The sequence below is a fragment of the Protopterus annectens genome, chromosome 7.part0 (genome assembly GCF_019279795.1).
Source record: "Protopterus annectens isolate FY-2018-M chromosome 7.part0, PAN1.0, whole genome shotgun sequence".
In the NCBI taxonomy this organism is placed as follows: Eukaryota; Metazoa; Chordata; order Ceratodontiformes; family Protopteridae; genus Protopterus; species Protopterus annectens.
Window position 1 is genome coordinate 395,471,595 of NC_056739.1, and position 23,444 is coordinate 395,495,038.

Genomic DNA, 23,444 nt, shown 5'->3' on the forward strand with positions numbered 1-23,444 from the left:
TGTTGATACTAAGAAGTATAATAGCATAATTGACAGTAAAATACCATCACACATAATGATATAAAAAAAACAGATAACACTATCACATACAATGGTAAAGTAACAGTATAACATTGTCACATTAAATAGTACAAGTAACAGTAGTATTAAGGCTGGCAATAATGAAAGTACAACTACGTAAACAGTTAAAACAGCACTGAACCAAACCACTTAAGAAAAACACCTACAAAATGGAGGAGTTTTCTAGGGGCATTCAAGAAGGTTCTGTTCTGAAACTATGACGGCTTTATCTTTGTCTTTCCTCCCTGCAGAATTTGATCAAGTCTACAATGACTGTAGCATCCTGGAGCGGACTGACAAAGCCCCTCAGCTAAACAATTACAGCAAGAACTCCAATGGTGTAAAGGTGCAATGACCTACACTTTGGCAAAGAGTTAACCTGAAGCCCAATTCCCAAATGCAGATTTCTTGATGCTTCTTGCAATAACTGGATGGATGCTTATTTTTGCTATTTCGGTTAAAATCCAAACAGAATATTCAGGCAGATTTTTATGCTTTGTAATGAAACTTATGCACGTAAAATTTAGAGTTACAAAAAAAAAAAAAAAAAAAAAAAAAAACTCCATGTTTGAGGAATCTTAGTTGCACCCACAGCTGTGGAATTTTCTCACTGTATTCCACACCATACAAAAGGTGACAGAGGTCATTAAAAAAAAAAAAGGCAGCGTCTTGTGTGGCTGTGGCTGTCTGGGCACGTTCTAGGGACATGCACAATTTTTTTTTTTTCTTTTTGCATAGAAAATTTTAAAAAATCAGTACAACAAATTACAATAGACAGAAGTTACTTGAAATTAAACAGTCAACTTCTACATGTTGCTGGCTGGATGCCTTGAAGTCTGCAGAGAATCTGGGGCGTGCACAGAGCTACAACTGTGTATTTCAACTCTTCACACACTAAAGTGCCTGAAATTGGTAGAAGAAGGTTCTGGAATATGCTGGACAAGGAGAAAGAGATGTCAGAGAACAAGGAAAAGAGGTTGCAGATCAGGTAAAAGCAAACCCTTACAGGCCTGTGCTACCAATTATACTGCTGGCTAATGTGAGATCACTGGACAGCAAGATGGACTACTTGAGACTGGAAAAAGAACAAGGTGAGAATAATACTTCCTTAGTTTTGATTACTGAGACGTGGATGCATGACAAGATAAAGGATAGTGCAGTAAACAGTTTTTACGTGGTTTCATGCAGAGAGAAACCATGCACTGTGTGGAAAGGCCAGATGAGGTGGAGTCTGCACCTATGTTAACAAAAGATGGTGTAGCAACTGTGGGGTCAGTGTAACAGTACTGTATATCCCACCTAGTGCTAATACCACTGTGGGGTCAGTGTAACAGTACTGTATATCCCACCTAGTGCTAATACCACTGTGGGGTCAGTGTAACAGTACTGTATATCCCACCTAGTGCTAATACCACTGTGGGGTCAGTGTAACAGTACTGTATATCCCACCTAGTGCTAATACCACTGTGGGGTCAGTGTAACAGTACTGTATATCCCACCTAGTGCTAATACCACTGTGGGGTCAGTGTAACAGTACTGTATATCCCACCTAGTGCTAATACCACTGTGGGGTCAGTGTAACAGTACTGTATATCCCACCTAGTGCTAATACCACTGTGGGGTCAGTGTAACAGTACTGTATATCCCACCTAGTGCTAATACCACTGTGGGGTCAGTGTAACAGTACTGTATACCCCACCTAGTGCTAATACCACTGTGGGGTCAGTGTAACAGTACTGTATACCCCACCTAGTGCTAATACCACTGTGGGGTCAGTGTAACAGTACTGTATATCCCACCTAGTGCTAATACCACTGTGGGGTCAGTGTAACAGTACTGTATATCCCACCTAGTGCTAATACCACTGTGGGGTCAGTGTAACAGTACTGTATATCCCACCTAGTGCTAATACCACTGTGGGGTCAGTGTAACAGTACTGTATATCCCACCTAGTGCTAATACCACTGTGGGGTCAGTGTAACAGTACTGTATATCCCACCTAGTGCTAATACCACTGTGGGGTCAGTGTAACAGTACTGTATATCCCACCTAGTGCTAATACCACTGTGGGGTCAGTGTAACAGTACTGTATATCCCACCTAGTGCTAATACCACTGTGGGGTCAGTGTAACAGTACTGTATATCCCACCTAGTGCTAATACCACTGTGGGGTCAGTGTAACAGTACTGTATATCCCACCTAGTGCTAATACCACTGTGGGGTCAGTGTAACAGTACTGTATATCCCACCTAGTGCTAATACCACTGTGGGGTCAGTGTAACAGTACTGTATATCCCACCTAGTGCTAATACCACTGTGGGGTCAGTGTAACAGTACTGTATACCCCACCTAGTGCTAATACCACTGTGGGGTCAGTGTAACAGTACTGTATATCCCACCTAGTGCTAATACCACTGTGGGGTCAGTGTAACAGTACTGTATATCCCACCTAGTGCTAATACCACTGTGGGGTCAGTGTAACAGTACTGTATACCCCACCTAGTGCTAATACCACTGTGGGGTCAGTGTAACAGTACTGTATATCCCACCTAGTGCTAATACCACTGTGGGGTCAGTGTAACAGTACTGTATATCCCACCTAGTGCTAATACCACTGTGGGGTCAGTGTAACAGTACTGTATATCCCACCTAGTGCTAATACCACTGTGGGGTCAGTGTAACAGTACTGTATATCCCACCTAGTGCTAATACCACTGTGGGGTCAGTGTAACAGTACTGTATATCCCACCTAGTGCTAATACCACTGTGGGGTCAGTGTAACAGTACTGTATATCCCACCTAGTGCTAATACCACTGTGGGGTCAGTGTAACAGTACTGTATATCCCACCTAGTGCTAATACCACTGTGGGGTCAGTGTAACAGTACTGTATATCCCACCTAGTGCTAATACCACTGTGGGGTCAGTGTAACAGTACTGTATATCCCACCTAGTGCTAATACCACTGTGGGGTCAGTGTAACAGTACTGTATATCCCACCTAGTGCTAATACCACTGTGGGGTCAGTGTAACAGTACTGTATATCCCACCTAGTGCTAATACCACTGTGGGGTCAGTGTAACAGTACTGTATATCCCACCTAGTGCTAATACCACTGTGGGGTCAGTGTAACAGTACTGTATATCCCCCCCAGTGCTAATACCACTGTGGGGTCAGTGTAACAGTACTGTATATCCCACCTAGTGCTAATACCACTGTGGGGTCAGTGTAACAGTACTGTATATCCCACCTAGTGCTAATACCACTGTGGGGTCAGTGTAACAGTACTGTATATCCCACCTAGTGCTAATACCACTGTGGGGTCAGTGTAACAGTACTGTATATCCCACCTAGTGCTAATACCACTGTGGGGTCAGTGTAACAGTACTGTATATCCCACCTAGTGCTAATACCACTGTGGGGTCAGTGTAACAGTACTGTATATCCCACCTAGTGCTAATACCACTGTGGGGTCAGTGTAACAGTACTGTATATCCCACCTAGTGCTAATACCACTGTGGGGTCAGTGTAACAGTACTGTATATCCCACCTAGTGCTAATACCACTGTGGGGTCAGTGTAACAGTACTGTATATCCCACCCAGTGCTAATACCACTGTGGGGTCAGTGTAACAGTACTGTATATCCCACCTAGTGCTAATACCACTGTGGGGTCAGTGTAACAGTACTGTATATCCCACCTAGTGCTAATACCACTGTGGGGTCAGTGTAACAGTACTGTATATCCCACCTAGTGCTAATACCACTGTGGGGTCAGTGTAACAGTACTGTATATCCCACCTAGTGCTAATACCACTGTGGGGTCAGTGTAACAGTACTGTATATCCCACCTAGTGCTAATACCACTGTGGGGTCAGTGTAACAGTACTGTATATCCCACCTAGTGCTAATACCACTGTGGGGTCAGTGTAACAGTACTGTATATCCCACCTAGTGCTAATACCACTGTGGGGTCAGTGTAACAGTACTGTATATCCCACCTAGTGCTAATACCACTGTGGGGTCAGTGTAACAGTACTGTATATCCCACCTAGTGCTAATACCACTGTGGGGTCAGTGTAACAGTACTGTATATCCCACCTAGTGCTAATACCACTGTGGGGTCAGTGTAACAGTACTGTATATCCCACCTAGTGCTAATACCACTGTGGGGTCAGTGTAACAGTACTGTATATCCCACCTAGTGCTAATACCACTGTGGGGTCAGTGTAACAGTACTGTATATCCCACCTAGTGCTAATACCACTGTGGGGTCAGTGTAACAGTACTGTATATCCCACCTAGTGCTAATACCACTGTGGGGTCAGTGTAACAGTACTGTATATCCCACCTAGTGCTAATACCACTGTGGGGTCAGTGTAACAGTACTGTATATCCCACCTAGTGCTAATACCACTGTGGGGTCAGTGTAACAGTACTGTATATCCCACCTAGTGCTAATACCACTGTGGGGTCAGTGTAACAGTACTGTATATCCCACCTAGTGCTAATACCACTGTGGGGTCAGTGTAACAGTACTGTATATCCCACCTAGTGCTAATACCACTGTGGGGTCAGTGTAACAGTACTGTATATCCCACCTAGTGCTAATACCACTGTGGGGTCAGTGTAACAGTACTGTATATCCCACCTAGTGCTAATACCACTGTGGGGTCAGTGTAACAGTACTGTATATCCCACCTAGTGCTAATACCACTGTGGGGTCAGTGTAACAGTACTGTATATCCCACCTAGTGCTAATACCACTGTGGCTCTAAATAAACTATACAATCACATGCGTGAGCTGCAGAGCAAATATCCTAACTTTGTACACATGGCAGCTGGTGACTTTAATAAAGCAGACCTGAAAGAAGTACTCCCACACTACTATCAGTATGTGGACATTCGTACAAGGGGTGAAAATATCCTGGACAAGGTATACATAAACTTCCACAAATGGGAAACTGTGACCATTATACCATCGTGCTATCACCAGCATACCCACGAAGAAACAAATCAGGGTATGGCCCGAGGGGGCTATGGGTGCCCTCCAAAACTGCTTTAAAAGAACCAACTGGGACATGTTCAAGGAGGCAGCCACAGTGAATCAGTGTCTGAACATTGATGAATATACTGAGGTAGTGATGGCATACATTTCAAACTGTGTTGATGGGGTAACAAATACCAAGAGTATCACTATTAGAGCTAACCAGAAGCCATGACTCACCACTAAGATATACGAGTTTCTGAGGAGAGAAACTCAGCTTACAGGGCTAAGGACAAAGCAGCCTTAAGTGAAGCAAGAGGGAATCTGATGAGAGGTATAAAGAGGCTAAGAGGGAGTATGGCAGAAAGGTACAGAGCCACTTTGATGACATGAAGGGAGCAAGGAGGCTATGGAAAGGCATACAGATCACTGAAATCCGGTCAGCACACTGTAATTACAGCATCGAATTCCTGGACAGTTTGAACATCTTCTTTGGTAGATTTGAGGAAAGAAACAACAGGTTGGCACTAAAGCTACCCACTGATGAGAAGGATTCTGTACTCAGCCTCATCACAGAGGAGGTAAGAAGAGAGCTAAGGAAGGTGAACCCCAGAAAGGCTGCTGGCCCAGATAACATACTGGGCAAGGTGTTAAAAGGCTGTGCTGATCAACTGTGCACAATGCTCATGGAGATATTAACACCTCTCTTGCCATGGCAAACGTACCGCCATGCTACAAGGAAACTAACATAATTCCACTACCTAAAAAACTACTCCCTCCAGCCCTAATGACTACAGATCAGTTGCTCTGACATCCACTGTTAGGAAATGTTTTGAGCAGCTGATCAAAAAGCATCTATCATCATGCCTACCTCCTGATTTTAACCCTTTGCAGTTTACTTACAGAGCCAACAGATCAATGGCTGATGCCATTTCAGTAGCACTACACATCTCCCTTAAACATTTAGAGGGCAGAGACAACTATGGATGCTGTTCATAGACTTCAGCTCTGCATTAATACGGTGGTACCAATGCCGACAGAAATAAACTGGCATATTTAGGAATCAGTAAACATCTCTGTAACTGATCCTAGACTTCCTGATTGAGAGATCACAGAGGGTGTGTCCGGGTAAGTGCACCACAATTAATACTGGGCTTCCACAGGGGTGTGTTCAAAGCCCACTGTTCTTCATCATCCTGACCCATGACTGCTATGCTAAGCACAACTCCAACCATATCATCAAGTTTGCCGATGACACCACAGTTGTAGGGGCTCATCACAAAGGAGGATTAAAGGGCATACAGAGAGGCGGTGGCATCTCTGATCAGTTGGTGCGAGAGGAACAACCTTGACCTGAATGTAAGCAAAACCAAACAGATTAGCTTCGGCTTCAGGAAAATATCAAACTTTCCAGCACTCATGATCAATGGTGAGAGAGTGGAGAGGGTCAACAGTATGAAACTTCTGGATGTACACATATCATAGGATCTCTGGTTATCAGGAAACACCAGCCAGCTCATCAAGAAAGTGCACCAATGTCTTCACTTTTTGAGAAGGCTGAAGAAATCCAAGCTCCCTCCTCATATCCTCTCCACAGAGGTGCAATACAGAGCTTCCTCACCTGCAACTTCACAGTGTGGTTCGGAAGTTGCACAGTTACAGAAAGGAAGGTGCTACAAAGAGTGGTGAGGGTTGCAGAGAAGGTAACAGGTTCCAATCCTCCATCGCTACATCAACTTTATTCTGCAAGAAGCATCCAAAGGGCCTCCAAAATAACACAGGACACCATGCATCCTGCGCATGGACTGTTTAAGCATCTGGCATCGAGCAGAAAATATTGCAGCATCCATTGCCAGACTACAACATTCAAGAACAGTATCTACCCTACAGTGATAAGACTTCTGAACTCAAACACTAGTCCCAGTGGTCTGGACACAAGTCAGTTTTTATTTGTGCAATATATAAATTCCAAGTAAGTGCAATATTTATTTACTATATGCATAATCAGTATTTATTTAACCCACAGAGTGCAATATTAAACACATAATTTAGGCATTGCTCAATCTGTAGTGTGTTTTGTATTACTTTAAATGGGTTCATAGGGAAGTCCAGATGTCTCCTCTTAGATGTCCTCTGACAAGGCTCTTCCTCCATGGGAGGCATAGGGGAAGAGTCAGAAGAGGAAAGAACCCCTGTGGGGGAAACTCCCCCTGGAGACTAGACCAGACAGGCTGACTGAAAGCAGGATGAAGGGGTCTGCTCAAATTCTGGGGCTGGGAAGGAGGACGGTCAGTTGGAGAGGCTACTCTGGCAGCAAAAAGGTATCATTCCACTGCCCAAGAACATGGAGGGAATGGATGAGGCCCCCTCCCCCACTAACACCACAACAGAGGAGGAAGCAGACCCTGCCAGAACCCACAACCCTCCAAACAGTGCCATTCTGGAGCTATCAACTGCTGAAGCACCAAGGGGCAGAGAACGGCCCAAGAAGCCTGGACCCATATCAACCCCCACAGACTCCAGGGTCACAACTTGGACTGGTGGCCCGACCTTTCCTGAGGAATGGAAACAGAACCAGCGAGGGATCCTGATGGGGTAGGAATGAGGAGTCCCAGAAACCCCCATCACCTCCACACAGCGCATCCCCCCCCCACGAGTCCAATCCATGTGAGGTCGGACGAGGACAAGGTAAGCGGGGAGGGGGAGAAGGCTCCCTAACCCTGTGGGCCATGGAAGCCAAAAGCCCCAACTCAGTTTGAGCCATTAGAAAGGACCGCATCATCCTGTCCATGTCTGCAGGCAGGATGCTTCTGGAGGATCGGGGGGAGGAATGGAGGACCTAGCTGGAGATCCGTGCCAGGACCCCAAGGATCTTCTCCTACAGTCTGAAGAACAGGCCCTGTGTGGTGGGGTAAATAACTGATCCCCTAGTCCGGGGACCTGGGATCCCACATCCTGGCTAGCTTGGAAGGAGCCTCCCCTAAGGAAAAAGAAGAGGGATCCTTTTTCTTATGCCCTGAGGGGCCCAACTTATTCAAGGATTCTTTGACCAGGGGACCCCCCCCTTAACGAAGCCTTTAAGTAACAGCTTGTTCCGGTGGTCAACCAGGGCTCTGGGGTTGAAAGTGACACAAATGCCGCATTCAACCTCCAGATGGTCGGCACAGAGACAGCAGAGGCACTCCTTGTGCAAGTCGGTGACAGGCAATCTTCAGACCACATGAGGAGCACCTCTTGAAGCCTAAAGGTTTCTCTGACATGGAGACAAGTTGAGGCAACCAAAGCCAAAAAAACAGCTGAAGGACAGAACCACAAAGAGGCCAACAGTCAAAACCCTGAAGTCCGTCCTAACTCAAAACACACACTAACTAAACCCAAATATGCAAGGAAAGTCATGAAAACCAAAACCAAGAACAGCTACCTCCAGAAAGGAATTTTAACTACTCTAAGAGAAACCAGAAAAAAGGCACCTGAACTAAATGAACCAAATGGGAGCGGTGAAAGGGTTTGGTAACTAGACAAAAAAACTAGATGAAAACTATAGACGAGCTTTAAGAAGTGAAAATTAGGTTAAGAAAAAGGAAAAATCCCAAAAGTAGTACACCCACTTACAAAGTAATGGAATAACCCGGGGAGCTGAGCATTCTGCGTCTGACAAGCAAAAACGGCAAATGAGATCTGAGGGGTTAGAGGGCAGTAGAGCATTTTGGGAGAGGAGGAGCTTGAGCTAAGCTGTTATCTAAGTGGGCCAGCTAAGATCTGATGTCGGATCCTAGACCCATACATGATGAATGGCGACTAGGATAACATCAGATCTGAAGCTAAACTGAGCACATGGTAAAGAAAGAGGATTGTAAATATGCATGAATATCCCACTTATTATTCAAGATCTTCCTCCAGAGCTGTGAGGCCAATAAACCAGCATAATTACTTACCTCCATGGATCCATATACTTTATCTTATCGGTGTTATACTACTACTTTTGTGGTACTTGCATCACTAGCCTTTATCTTTATCAGGCAATACCCTGCTTACTCAATATACCCCCCCAAAGTACATAATACTGAAATGATAGCACTGTGACAATCATACTCAAATTATGTTAATGAGATTAGTGACCAAGAAGGTAAACAAAACTGGGGCTGACGAACAGCTAAATAGTCCCAAAAACTGTATGATAGCCTAACTGATGCAACTAAATGTAAAAACCTGGACTTATTTCTGCTAGGAATGTGAGAGTAACGAGAAGGCGTGTAAAGCAGGCTTACGAATATGGTGAACATGGGGTTGAAAGAACAGGCACAGCCAGAGGCACAGACTGCAGAGTATAAGTAACATGGAACACTAAAAAATAAAAGTAGGGAGGGTTTGAAAAAAACAGCCTGGTTAAGGTGTAAAGACAGTGAAGGTACATAACAGGAAAAATAAAAAAATGGGAAGAAGTGGAAATGGATGGTAGCTGAATGGGTTTTATCATGATCAGCTTTGGCATATTTTTCAGAGAAAGAGATGGACTCTGCAACAATTGGTCAGATGCTCTGGTATAGGCAAGGGTTTAAAGATAGCTGGAAAAGATGAAGGTAAGTGTGGAAAACAGGTGAGGGGGACGTCTACAGATGCCAGGTTTAACACCACAGAACGCAAAGGGACTATTGCAAGGAACGTGCTTACACCGAAAGATGAATATGCCCTACCGATCTTTTCCCTCTAATCAGCCTCTAGCACCAGCCGTATATAAATGCCATAGGTAGATTTATCAACCTCTCGCCACAGGCCAAACACTCCTGCACAATTATGTAGAAAGCAATATGGCTGCCAGTAACGGATTGATCCATCCATCCTGCTTCTTTCCTACATTGCATATAAAATATTAACAGCTTTCAGCCTTTCATCAGAAACAAACTGCAGGTAAACCACCACCATACTTCCTAAGAAGACAAGACATCACTCACACTCTATGAACTTCCCATTGACTTTGCTGTTGGAGAAAAGATTCAGTAAAATCAGTTCATTTAAATGATACCACCTGCCCTCTGAATTCAAACAAGCTCAGAAGAAAAAAAGCTCTTAAAGAAACTGACAAATCTGCTTTGCAAACAAATGGTAAACACTTTAACCAACACTCTAATCTCTTTACCTCATGCTTAGACTTCCTTCAAACTTCTATAACAATCCAATGAGTAACTTCCGATTATAAGTACGTATATACTTTCTACTAACAGTCAACAGTACTACCTCTGAATTGCTGTTTATAATTGATTATTTTGATTATAAAGATAATAATGACAGTCTACATAAAGAATGTTTTTACTGTAACTTAAGTCATCTAGTTACATTTCTGTACCCCTATGTAGTTCACATAATAACGAAATAGAGATAGCAGGTACATACTGGCTGTTAAGGTAGTTAGTTGCTTGCTGTCTACAGCTCCTTTATTAAAACCAAAGTGTCCAATACTTGTTGTTTGAGCCACCATATATATATATATATATATATATATATATATATATATATATATATATATATATATATATATATTAGAGTAACTGCTGTAAATTTTAAATGTGTGCATCATTCTCCTTGTAGAACACTGTGCAATGTATCTTATTAACAATCACCATGATCTCATCTCACTGCTATTAATTTACATTAAATAAATGAATATAAATAAATTAGTAACAATCACCATGATATCATCTCCCAGCTATGGACTTCTATACAACACTATAAGCTACTTTTTTTGTTCAATATCCAATACAAACTGTCTGCAAGGCCATGGAGTGAATCATCATGGACCTTATCAACAAAGATACAGGTAATCCCCAAACACCTGACCCTATTCAATTTGGATTTGTCAAAGGGAGATCATGCCTGTTAAACCTGGTGGACGACTTCGAGTCAGTAGCCAAGGCCCTGGATGAGTTGAAATCTGTGCGTACAGTCTACCTAGATTTAGGCATCATTGACAAACTCACCCAGCTAGATATCAGCAATAAAACATGAACAAATGTGAATAAAATTTAGTAAGGAATATTTTAGAAGATTTACATTAATCCAGAAAACAGCGTTGACATCTAGGAACAGAATTCAAGCTATAAACCAATTTGCTCTTCATGTCCTGACTTGCAGTTTTGGAGTTATTGACTGGGCGCAAAAGGTGTTTGATAGATTAGACAGGAAAACAAGCATGCTTCATGCCCATTAAATGATTTATAAAAATCAGTGAATACCAAGATTATATCTTCCTCATTCTGAAGGAGGTATGGGCCTCTTGAAATTGATTACATGTATAGATCTGCAATCGTGGGACTGCATAAATATCTGCTGATCTCATAAGACCCATAGTGAAAGTTTTGATACAGGAAGAGAATAAATCTAAGGTGACTTCCCTTCTTAGTCTAACAGAAGCATATCGGCATCAAGCAGGAATGGAAATCAAACCAGAAGTAGATAAAAATCAGGCAGCAATTAAACGTGCCTAAAACAAAAGAAAGAATATAAGGTGAAGGATCAGATGAGAAGGCAAGAAATGTGGAAAATGCATAAAGTACAGAAAATTCCTGGAACAATTTCATGTTGATCAGGATCGAATGCAGGAATGGTTAAGGAGAGGCGAATTCAAACCAAAAGATGAAAGGTTAATATTGACAGCCCAAGACAGTGGGCTATGTACATGTTGGGTTACAAAGTCCATTGAACATGTGGGAGGAACAGACAAATGTAAGTTTTGTGAAACAGAACTGGAAACAGTTGTACAGCTTTTTGTTGGTTGTGATATACTAATGGCAAAAGGACTCTATACTGAAAAGGCATAATAATGTGGCAAGACTGTTGCCCTGGGATTGTACAAATATTATAATACTGAAGTGGTTGACTGGAAATGTGAGCCACAAAGTATCACTGAAAATGATGAAGTCTACATCACATGGGATCGCCCATTACCAGCAGTTCAAAAAATAGATGCGAGAAAATCAGATATAGTGGTCCATGAAAAGAAGACAAAAGTAGCTTTCATCACTGAAATCTCTACACCCAGTGACTACAGTGTCTTGCATAGAGACACAAAGTCATAAAATATCATGATTTGCAGGCAAAAATGACAGCAATGTGGAAGAAAGATACCCAGACAGCAGCTCCAATAGTAGTAGGAGCAACAGGTCCTATAAAACATAATCTACAATCGTATTTAGATATGTTACCAGTATATGTAAGTCCATAGGAATTGCTGGAGGAGTCATTACTGGGCACATTGCGGGTGCTGCAAAGAGCACTTTTGGTTAACATCAAAGATTGAAACAATACTAATTTCATGAACTTTAATCATACTTTGGACTTGAGAATGGGTTCCATACCAGTCATGGTATTAAGAAACCCAAAAGACATGAAAAAATTAAAAAAAACTAGGTATCAACCCTTAAATCATTAGATCGGTTGGTAAATGGCTCACTGATAGAACACATATAGTCAAAATAGGGGAATTCATCTCTAACAACAGACCTGTAACCAGGGGTGTTCTACAGGAATCAGTCTTGAGATCTCTAATGTTTGTAATCTATTTCTCCGAAGTACAAGCAAAAACTAAAAGGTCTGTGGCTGACAAAGTTTGCTGATGACTGCAAACTGGGAGTTGTCATTGAATCTCCAAATGATCTCAACATCCTACAAGAGAGAGACACCACAAAAACAGTCACCAGCCCACACAGGTTCCTGAGTTCTGAATAAATCCAAAAGCAGGTAATGATAAAAACACAGAAGAACTCTGGTACGACCAAGGTTGGTCTTCTGTGTTTTTATCAAGCTACAAGAGAGTCTTATACAAATGATTGTTGCCAAAGTCATGGCCTTAAACTCAATGAAAAAAAACTGTATTATCCTTTTTGGTAAGAGCAATGTTCCTGCCAACTAACTACCACATAAATCGGAACACCATAAGTATGCACTCAGTGGTGACAGACCTGGGCACACAAGTTGACATCAACCTTACCTTTGATCACCATGTCTCCACAGTGGTAAGAAGGGCATTCTATAATGCTCATCTCACAAGTAAGGGCACTGCCTCCAGAAAAAAAGAAGTTATAACCTCCCTGTACCCTTCCTTCATCAGGCCAATAATTGAGTACAACTCCCCTTTTGGTATGTACCTTTCCAAGCACCTGCAGTAACTGGAGAGACCACAAAGGTTCCTCACAAGGAACATTAAAGGTCTTCAGTATCTGTCCTATGCAGATCATCTGAAATCACTGTCACTTTATTCTGTTTCATACAGACTACTCAGAGGCAATCTCTGCCTTTCATATAAGGCAATCTCTGACCCTGCATTATTGGAAAGGCTGGTTATCTGCAAGTCAAATGATACAGGGGTTACTGACTTTAAAGACTTTAACCTGGTATGTGATATTAATAGAACCTGCTGGAGGGACAGATTTGTCACCCAGAGGTTACCACACCTTTGGAACAGACTCCCACTTCATGTCAAACAAAGCACCTCCTTTGCCCTCTTCAAACACAGTCTGGACAATTGGATGGGTAACCATAAATTCACACCAGGGGTTCCACCTGTGTCCCTCGTGGACAGGGACAATAGGTATTAATCATGGAAATAAGGGTAGAACTTGACTAGGCTTGTATGGGCTGTAGGGCCATTAGCCTAGTAACTTCCTATGATCTATAATACTGTAAGTAAACTGTGCTCTGTGTTCTACACCAGCTGTGTTTATAATACTCATGCACTGCTACTGTACTCAGTATTTGTATTATGTGTCCATTTACTGTTGTATTAGTCTCCAATTAGTACTGAATTATACAGCCTTTATATCAATGTCGTCTTGGTAAGATTTTGTAAAAACAGGGTCCACCTTGTAAATGTCCTCACCAAGACCTGACTGAGGATGAATTTGATTCTAGCAATACTACTCTCCTTCCCGCACGGATTGTATCTTTTCTACATTCGGACCCCCTATGACTTCTATACTGTACAACACTATAAGCTACTTTTGCTCAGTATATAATACTGCAAGGTAATGAATACATGTACACATGAATTTCTTTTTAGTCTTGATTACTGTGTTCATTTGTTTTATCAAACTTTTAACATTTTCAGTCTTATGGACTTTTTGTAATCTATTTCTTTTATTGATCTTAATATGTCTATCCATCTCTATTAAACTAAACTACGCAACTCTTCCCCTTAGATCATTTTCTTCTGAACAGAGGGTGCATTTCTTTGTTCTCCATTTCCTTAGGTTCATAGGAGGTTGCTAGGCTAATGCTCCTAGGGCCTTTATAAGCCTAGCCATGCTATACTCTTGTTCCCTTATTGACCAAGTTCTATGGTCTATATTTGCAGCTTGAGTCTATCATCAGCACCAACTGTCTTTATTCAAGAGGGACATAGGTGACACCCTCGGGGTAAATTTATGGTCTCCCATCCAGTTGTCTAAGTTACGCTTAAGTAAGTTCATTGAGAAGTTCTATTTTACATGAAATGGGAGCTTGTTCCAGAGGAGTGGCAATCTCTGGTACACACATCTGTCTAGGTTAAGATCCCTAGAATGAGTGAATCCTGTCCCATTTGACTTGTAGATGTGCAGTATTTCCATTAGCACATGGTCCAATACTACTCTGTAGGCCAGGCACAAGTTGCCACTCGGCAGCCTATAAGATGCAGAGTATAGTGAGAGGGCCTTCAGTCGTCCATGTAAGTCATGTGCTGAAGGCCCTGAATTTTCTTGGTGAGAAACCTCTGAGGTCTCTCCAGCTGCTGCAGGTGTCTGGTGAAGTACATACAGACGGGAGCGCTATACTCTATTAGTGATCATATGAGGGATGAGTACAGGGGAGTTATAACATCCTTAGCTGTGGATGCAATGCCCTTACTTATGAGATGTGCAATTTAGAAGACCTTCCTTACCACTGTGGACACATGGTGATTGAAGTTAAGGTTGCTATCAACCTGTGTTCCCAAATCTCTCATCACAGGGTTTGAGCTAAGAGGGAGTACTATTAATATTGTAATTTGCAGGAACTTCCCTTTGCTGAAAGGGATGATAAACTAAAAGCAAAAGAATGCATTAAGTTTGTGGCTTTAGCACTGATAATTTTTCTGTATAAGCCCTTTTTGTAGTTTGTGAACATCGTTGGGGGACTCTATGATTGCACCCAGTTTGCACTCATCGGAGAACTTGGTAAGTCACAGGCCATCTATTTTCACCTGGACTTCTGAGAAATAGATTCAAAAAGTAGGGGGTGCAGTACAGATCCCTGCGGTACACCACTGGTAACTGGTCTGCTGGTAGAGGTGGAATCCCCAACTGTGACTGTATGTGTTCTGTCAGTGAGCCTGTTGGCTACCCATCTAGTGACATATGGGTTAATTCCTAGCTGGATGAGTTTTTCAATAATGCCTGAGTGGGGGATTGTATCAAAAGACTTGGATAAGTCAAGATATGCTGTATGTACTGTTTTGCATTCATCCAGGGCTTTGGTGACATTCTCAAAGAAGTCACCAGGTTTAGTAAGCATAATCTTCCATTAACGAAGCCAAATTGGGTGGGGTCAAGAATTTGAAGGTCACTTATGTCTTTGTTGATAAGATTCATGATGATTCTCTCCACGGCCTTGCAGATAAGGCTGGTTAGACTTATAGATCTATACTTCCCAGGGTCAGTTCATGAACCCCTTTTGTATAAGGGAATTACTGTTGCTATTTTCCACCCTGCTGGGACAAAGCCAGTACTTAGACTGTGGTTGAAGAGAGAGTGCCAAGTGGTTCTTCCAGGTCCTGTTTCAGACCATTTATTAGGCAGCTTGGGATGTTATCCAGTCCCATAGAGGCAATGTTTTTGGCCATGCTGGCATTCTGCAGAAAGTTGCAGAACATCTTCCTGTGACATATTCTCTTCAGCTGCATCCCACATCATCCATTGCTCTTTCATATGGGAACTCACTGGCCTATCACTCCACAACATTGACTGCGTCAGAGTTGCCACTGTTTGCTGTTCCTTCCCTTGCTGTGCAACTCCAACTGAACTTTTGTACTGGTTTCCTTCTGAAGGCTCCAGAGTATACTCATGCAGCATATGATCAAATGCTTCCCATTCCACCCGTTTCTCCTTAACTTGAGAACTCAGTGTTCCATCATGCTGCAACATTACTAGAGTTTGATTTTCTACACTAAATCCTTCACTTCACAGGTAATCCAGAAATTCAGTCTCTTATTTCTTTAAACTTCTCCATTACTAATCTTTGCCGCTGCTTTTTTGTATTAGATAGTTTTGCTTTCTCCTTTGCCTGAATATTGTGCCATATTAAATATCTTTCTTTCCCATAACCATATTTCTTCTTCAGATGTCTCTCGCTCCTCCTGTTTCCCCTTACTTTCGGGACTCACTGTTCCATCATGCTGTGACATGTGTTAGACTTTCTACACTAAATCCTTCACTTCACAGGTATTTCATAACTTCAGCTTCTATTTGTTTAACTTCTCCATTACTAATCTTCTGTTCTACAATTCCCATTTGTAATCTTATTTTTTGTATTGTGAAATGTTCCATATCCAAGTGCATTTGCCTGTATTTCTCTTCAAATATATTTGGAGTGGCTTTTTTATTGATTAGTTTGGTTTTCTCCTTTGCACAACTATTGCACCATATCAGATCTCACTTTTCCATGTCCATGTTACTTTTCTATACCTTTCAAAAATGTCTAGATTTTGTTCTTTACATTTTTGCACTTCCTCAGTCATTTATTTTTCTAAGCAGCCCAAAGTTTCTTGGTCTATATAATGTTTTTCATGGATCTGTTGTATCAATGAACACTTATTTGCACAAGAAAAACTGTCAAAAAGCTCAAATGCAAGTATTTCTCTTTTCTCTAATTTCTCTCAATCATTTTTTATATCTTCTATGTGGAAATTATGGGCTTTTTGCATAAAAGTAACAATACATACTTTCTTTCTTTTCATCAATAGTCCACTGTATCATCCTTAACGCCTTTTTTGGCCTGTCAGTTTTTGTATTTTTTTTGTGGACTACTACTTCCATCTACAACAGGGGCAGCATCCTACCCCTGATCCTGGCCTAACTCCAATGTAGGAATGTTTCCGTATGTTGAGGATTTTTCATGGTCAGTTTTTCAGGTCCTGACACAAGTGCTCGTCCTGGGACTTTTTTATTTTTTAATCTACGTCTGTCCAAGATATATGCTATATAAAATATTTTGTAAAACAGGGTCTACCTTGTGAAGGTACTCACACAGACTTGAGGATTAATTTAATTCCAGCAATAGCAATACTACTCTCCTATACTTGCTGATATTATCATTTCTCCATTGGGACCCCCTACGAGTTCTGTACTGTATAACTCTATAAGTTACTTTTATTCAGTATCTGATACAAACTGTGCTTGTATATAATACTGTATGGAAAATTGTGCTTTGTATACTATACCAACTTATACACGGTTATTATACTTAGTATTGAATTATGTCTCAATTTACTGTGCACATCTGTACCTGGGTCATATCTGAAAAGGGTCTATTGAGCAGCCCATTTATTTGGTTAATAATGCTTTAAATAAATAGTTAACACTCATTACAGGCTAGATTTATTTTAAACTTTGTAAGTAAAAGTTTGAGTGCTTTGGAAAACTGCTTTAAGCCACTTCCCCCAAAGTACAGGCACTTATATGACATAAATATTAAAGCTTTAGGATGTTGGAAAATGAAAAGTGCAGCTAAATTAGAAGGGGAAAGTAAAGGTTATTCAGTAGCAGTTTATCAAGCCCAAGGCTTTGACATCCTATTTTGAAGGGAGTTGAATTTTTCATATTTTCACTGCTTCGACAGGGGATAGATACATTATTGTTCTTAGTTTTACAGTGTTTTTTCTTGATCTTGCTGATTTGTTATAGTGGAAAACTTCAATGTGTTTTATGAAACATCTGGTTTATTTACTGTTATTGCAGCTGGATGTGACATATGGGATGCAAGGGTAGATGTTCCTGCAGATGACTTAGTTGCACATTATTAACAACAGAGTTGCACAGCCATGGATAAAGTGGGAAAGGGTGGGATGCAGGAGATGGGCCCCAGCAAAACCACTTTTTAGTTGTGTATGCACGATCTGTACATTCCATTATTTTATACTACACACTGGTTTGATTACTGTGGTTTGTGATTACACGACATGAATTATCAATAGACATCCTGTGATGTTTTGAGGTTCTGTTAATCTTCATGTTCTTTAGATGAATATTTTGCACTCCAAGATTGGGAATCGCAGAGAATAATTCACAGTAATCAACTTAGAACAATATTTTTTTTACATTAAATAGATATCAAAATAGCAAGCATTTCAAAATTAAAGTCAGAATTTGTTATCACAGTAACCAACAACACTATGCACTTGAGCTAACATGGTGTAATTTTGTTTAGCATGTGGTTAAAAAGAAAGATAGATGCTTATTTTCCCATTGCAGCAGGGCTTTACAGTTCGTTGCCCATCTTTTGTTACCTAGCCCTGATGGGACAACTCATCCATATAATGCTTTAATGGTGGATGCCCTCTGAACAGTGCTGATGGGGGCATTTTACACTCAACAAAACCATTCATAGCAGAGTGAAGGCCAGTATGATTCTCTTTAACTTATTACTGCTATAAAGCAAACTTTGCAAGATCTCTAGAGGTGCAGTATTAATGTATATACAGGTGTGAGCCAGATTTTTTTTTAAATATGTGATGCTGAATAAAACCAAAAAGTAAAGCTAGAGAGACTAGTAAAACTACTGCATACCACATTCACACACTCTCACTGCATTAATGTGTGGAATAGGAAGCAAAAGAGACTTTGCTCCAATAAGGCTGCACTAAGTCACTGGGATTATTATGGCTCAAGAACAGTTTAGTGGAATTCAGCATTGACAGCATCACTGCTTATTAAGGGGGTTTTTACTTGTCATCTCAGTACTGTAGGGCCATATGTTGCTCTGTGTTATGCTTGCAGACATAAATGTTTGTCACTGCAAAGGAATCACAGTTTTACTTTCAGTCTTCCTTACTTATCCTGTGTGACATGCCAAAAGCAATGTTGCTACAAAATATCTGGAAGAATAATTCACTTTAGTAGAGGAAGTCCATTTCATCATCTGTTCTCTGACCTGCAGAAAGTCCCTGACTTTGCATCAAAATTTGCCTGTGTTGATGGAGTTATAGTACCAAATAGTGCTAGACTTCTAAAAAATAAAAATAAAAAAAAGGTGACTACAAACATTAGAGAACTTTGGAAAATGGCCTTCAACCACTTACCCTAAAGTGGTACAAACACAACCCCGTGCTCAAGCTTCCAGATGCTGAAATCATCAGCAGATGTGCCTCAGACTCTAAGATCATACTATGATATTTTTATCCCCATTTAGATTTGGATTATAATGACAGAAAATAATTACTTAATATCCAAAGCCACAGCTCGCTTAGCTGCAACAGCAGTTCTAGAATGTAATAAAAACGTTTGCTTTTTGAGCATTGTGGAATATGCACAAGCAATCCTCATTTTCACAGAATCAGACAGAAAATGTATAATGTCAGTTTGCCAGTCCTCTAGGGTTGTAGCACTTTGTCCTCATGGATTAGGTTGCCTGTGATAAAAGATTTAAATTTCTTAAAATGTTTTCGCAAGACCACCTATATAGATCATACCAAGCAGATCAGACTGGAATAGGTTTCATCTCCGAGTGGTACATCTGGTAATGTACAGACACAAAAAGAGACAGACAAGTGAAATCTGGTTTAAACAGACAAAGACTGTGGCATTAACAAGTAACTTGCAATTTCATACTATTATTAATCATAGTGCTGAAGATAGACCATTCCTACTTACATTTCCCAAAATTCCAAGTTTGGACAAGGGTTTCTTTCCTTATTATTGAAACAACACAATGGGTAACAGAATGACATCCAGGTGCTCTCAATTAAAACATTTCTAGGTAACATTTTGACATCAGCAGCAGGTTGATGGGAGGAGACCGCAGATTAACACTGGATCAGAGCTCAGGAATGTAACATCTGCCCAAGGCAGTGGCTACAAAGTGAGTCATAAAAGCAGCAAAACAGAGACTGAGCTGAACAGGATATTTTGCTTTTTAGTGTACAAACAGAGCTGTGACTTCTGAAAAGCTGCCTAGCCAATCACATGATTGAGCTCCTTTATGTTATTCACGCTAGCTACTGTGGCTACACTTCTGCCTGGTTGATCAATCCCTTTGGTTAATTCCAGGTGAAAAGCAGTAAGAAAATATGATACAGAACCTGATGTCACAACTAGCAGAATCACTTTGGTAGGGTTTTCAATCATGCTTTTAGAAAGAAGTTGTCAAGGGGGAAAAAATCCAGCATTCTGTCCCAAGTGTTGGAATTACAGACCTTTAGTATTATGCACACCCCCACCCCCACAAACACACACATGTATATATATATATATATATATATATATATATATATATATATATATATATATATATATATATATATATTTATATTTTACTGGGGTAGTGTACTGATCAATATTGACCAATTGCAGGCACAGTCCAGGCTAATATTGTAGTATGGGAATGGGCTAAGTATCAGGGGTGGGGGTGGGGATATTGTACAGTAAAATTTAGTTCATTGCAGATCATTAGCAGAAATCTGCGAGTTAGGACTTCATCTGCGAATGCATTTAAATAAGAGTTTCGGCTTGCAAGTTGTGGCAACTGAATGGTAAAATGGCAATAGATGAGAAATGGCAAAGAGAAATCCTATTTCTGACTCGGTCACTATCCACAGAAGCTTCCACTGCTTCTGCCTCACCGTTGGGTGCTGTCAACTCCCCCACACACACACACTCACATGGAAACACAACCTGCAAAAAGATTCAGACAAAATGACAGCTGAAAGCAATCTGCATTATCAGTCTAAGCAAATAAATTCCCAAGAGTTCACAAAGAAATGTAAATGTTTTCAATACTGTTTCTAATTTTCTCAGGCAAGTGGCAATTATAGCCAGTGCTATACTTTCAAAAGAAAATGTCAGGCATATTCATTCTCAACTGATACATGCAAACATATAACGGCAGCAAAGAGCAAGTCAAGTCTGGCACATCTTAGACATCTTTTCACAGGAGATCTCTTTCTCTCTCTCTCCACAGATATCCCCCAGCCCTGATGTTTGTTTTGTGCAGCTTTCGGTCTGCATTTTCTCTCCTACCAGAAAGAGCACCAAAGAGGCTATAAAGTCCAAGACTGTCAATACACTCCAGTGTTTAATGTAATTATTTACTGAGCAGGGTTCAGACTACTACTACTACTACCTGCTCACAATTCCAAGTCTTACCAGCAGGATCAGGTCTGCATCAGGTACCCACAGTATGACATGCTATAAAACACATGATGATCATGTGGTGGCTTCAGTGTAGTAATAAGTGAATTCAGTGGAATTGCAGCCCATACCTTTATAATCCATTTTTAACCTTCACAGCAAACAGTACAACTCCTAAATTTAAGTTTTCATGATATTTCAGCTTCCAGCATGTGTTTGTGAAGATCTGCAATGGTTTGGAAATGGAGTTGCAGAAGTCAATGTTTAAGGTAGGGTCAACAGCTGATAAGGCAATACTAAGGCAGACTCTGAATACTGACCTCCCAGAAAGCATCTCTGTCTAGCAATTGATAACTGCAGTGGGATGTTATTTGTAAAGTATACTCAGAAGAAAAATTATTATTAACTATAACTTTAAAAATATGCCCTAAAAACACTGCATTTTGTAAATGACTAATATGACTGGAGATACTGTAAATCTATTTAACATTAACCAAAGAGCTTTTACTAACTACCACATAACCACACAGTGTATAAAACAATAATCATAGCTCATATTCAAAGGCACACCAAGTAAAATAACATTGTGTATTACGTCAGTAATAACTATCTGATGCACACATAGGAAAAGAATACATCTAAGTCAGTGCACAGCACCTTAACATTTTGTTCATGTTATTGTGCTAAAACTTACATTACTTAACAAATGCAGCCTCCCACAAAAGTAATGAAGCAGATCCAGAGGCCCTGCAGAGCTCTTCCTTCAGTTAGTCATGCAGTAAACCTTGTGCGTTCTGTTATACATGCAGTACTAGTTACTATGGTTCTAAACATGGGGCTTACCTTGAATGCAGAGAGAGGAGTGCAACTTGAAGACAGGCAGAATACGCAGAGAGAATTGTGTCTGTTGTGACGATGTTATTTCCAGAGCTCCTTAAGCAAATTACAGAGAACCTGTCAACCTGTGGGGACCGACTGTCTGAAGACGGTGGAAACCAGAGTCAGGAAGTCTTCATGAAAACATGGAAAACAAAGCAAAGGAAAACAGAACATCAAAATTCTTTATACATTCCAACTAGGGGGATTTTAGTTCTCCCAGATTCTAGCTGCACACTTTTCAGATCAAATAATATCCACTGAAATACGGCACTGTTTTAACTGCTGGAAGCTGACAGGAGTGTGAACTCTGAAAAGCTCAAAAGAAATCTGAAACCACAGGTTGGTTCTCTCAGCCACACAAACACACACCCTCTCATCTTGCTTTCTCCCCTCCCCTCCTTTTCTGTCAGTTTTGCACTCCTTTTTTGTACTAAAGAATTTACTATGATTTCCTTTGAACATTTGATTATTTCAACGCTATGCAGACGTCAGGTAGCAAAACTCTCCCTGTTCCCATGCACAACCAGTGATTTTATTTTAATAAAAACATGACTGTCTTATCAGCACTCCAGGACTGCTGCCATCACATTCTGTTGTTTAATTCTAAAACAATGGCAAGAAAGGAAGGAGTCCAATTGGCAGATAGAATTCCTAATGGCTTAGCCTCACAGCTGGAGCAATTTATAGATAATACAAGACTGGAAGCTTTTAAAACACAATACTTAGCGGCAGCTTAATTCTTATGAAACTAACAGCTTAGGGAAAGAAGCCTAAAAAACTTTTCAAACCAATCTTAAATATGTAAAACTTAATTTGATAAGAAGAAATAAAGGGGCCATAACTGTCTTACTCTTCTTTAAATGCATCTTTATATGGAGAGTTAGGTTTTGTGCTCCTGTCTCCTCAAAGTGATTACAACATAGTCTGCTTAATGACTGGGCTTTGTGGGGAAAGGGTGAACACTGTCTCAGGTTTGAATGATTAGGCTCTGCGATAGAAGCACTAGGCAACAAAAGAACTGCATTGTAAGGGACAGATCTAATATTTTAACAATTTCTCCAAATAAAATGACCCAACTTTGCTTAACTCTGACCGAGTTTCATTATGCAGCCCTTAAACTTGCATTCATTAATTACACAAAACCTTCTGCGTGCATGCAAAACAAGGGGAA

The 23,444-nt window shown here is 40.8% G+C and overlaps 1 protein-coding gene across 18 annotated transcripts in view; it reads right to left on the reverse strand.

Moving 5' to 3' along the window:
* The window catches only part of PLEKHA6 (pleckstrin homology domain containing A6), a 1,822,600-nt gene that overhangs the window by 1,253,161 nt on the left and 545,995 nt on the right, over window positions 1–23,444 (reverse strand). For 9 of the 18 annotated variants that reach the window (XM_044076966.1, XM_044076971.1, XM_044076978.1 and 6 more), the window contains exon 1: window positions 22,238–22,605. The exons of 1 other annotated variant lie outside the window; for it this stretch is intronic. The gene's annotated coding sequence lies outside the window, so the exon portion shown is untranslated. Of the gene's footprint in view, window positions 1–22,237; window positions 22,606–23,444 lie in introns of those variants that run through there. 8 more of the 18 variants (XM_044076981.1, XM_044076977.1, XM_044076974.1 and 5 more) reach the window with 3 other exon arrangements.